Here is a 939-nt window from a genome sequence, read left to right on the forward strand (position 1 = left end):
CGCCTCCTGGCGCCCTGCGGCGGGCCGGGGGCTCTGCTGAGCGAGCAGCAGCAAGCTGTGCCTGGCCCCAGCCCCAGCCCGCGGCCGCCGGTGCTGCCTGCCCAGGATGAGCGGCTAGCCGGGTCAGGTACCGATGTGGCAGGAGAGCTGCCCAGCTTTGCCCCTTGGGGCTGGGCGACGGCATGGGCTTTGAGCAGAGGGGGGGTGCCCTGTCTGCCCCTGCCGGCTGCGAGGAAAGCCCTGGGGCACCAGGGCTGCTGTCCCCGCAGAAACCCCCTCCCTTGCAGCCAGGCAGAGAACCTGGGACATGGTGGGTTGAGGCACCGTGGGCTCCTGCAGTGCCATGTGCCGGGAGTGCCACACAAACAGGCAAAGCACCGAGCACTGGCGTGCCGCTAGCTCTTGTGCCATGTCAGCCCTAACATGGGGAAGCCTGGGGCGGGGGGACAGCTGGGGACTGGCCTGGGGCTGCAACCCTCCTACGGCTGCACCAGCCCCTTTGACCATGCTGCCAGCCCAGCATGACAGCGGGTCTCCATGTCACGCCTTGCTTCTCAAACAAGACCAAGGGGTTTTTTGTTTTTTTCTTTTCTTCCTCGTCAAGAATCCCATATGGCTTACAGATATAATTATAGCTTCTATGAAAACCACAGTGAATCAACCAGCTTTAATATAACTTCTGAAGAACAGATTACAGCTAGTATAAATATTTATTGTTGGCAGGACTGGCTTCACATCAGCTGTGTGAAGGGCAGGAGATGGAGCTGCCCAGACGTGGCTCCACCGGCCCAGCTGCTCCCCATGGAGGGGACTGGTCCCACCGGTGGCTTCTGCCATGCTGTGTGGATGATGGACCTCAGCCCGGGCAGCTGGCTAAGCAACTTGCCCACGGTTTGCCCATACCAGCAGAGACACCAGCATCTCCCCAGGACAAGGCAA

The sequence above is a fragment of the Pygoscelis adeliae genome, unplaced genomic scaffold, assembly GCF_000699105.1.
Source record: "Pygoscelis adeliae isolate BGI_AS28 unplaced genomic scaffold, ASM69910v1 Scaffold43, whole genome shotgun sequence".
Lineage (NCBI taxonomy): Eukaryota > Metazoa > Chordata > Aves > Sphenisciformes > Spheniscidae > Pygoscelis > Pygoscelis adeliae.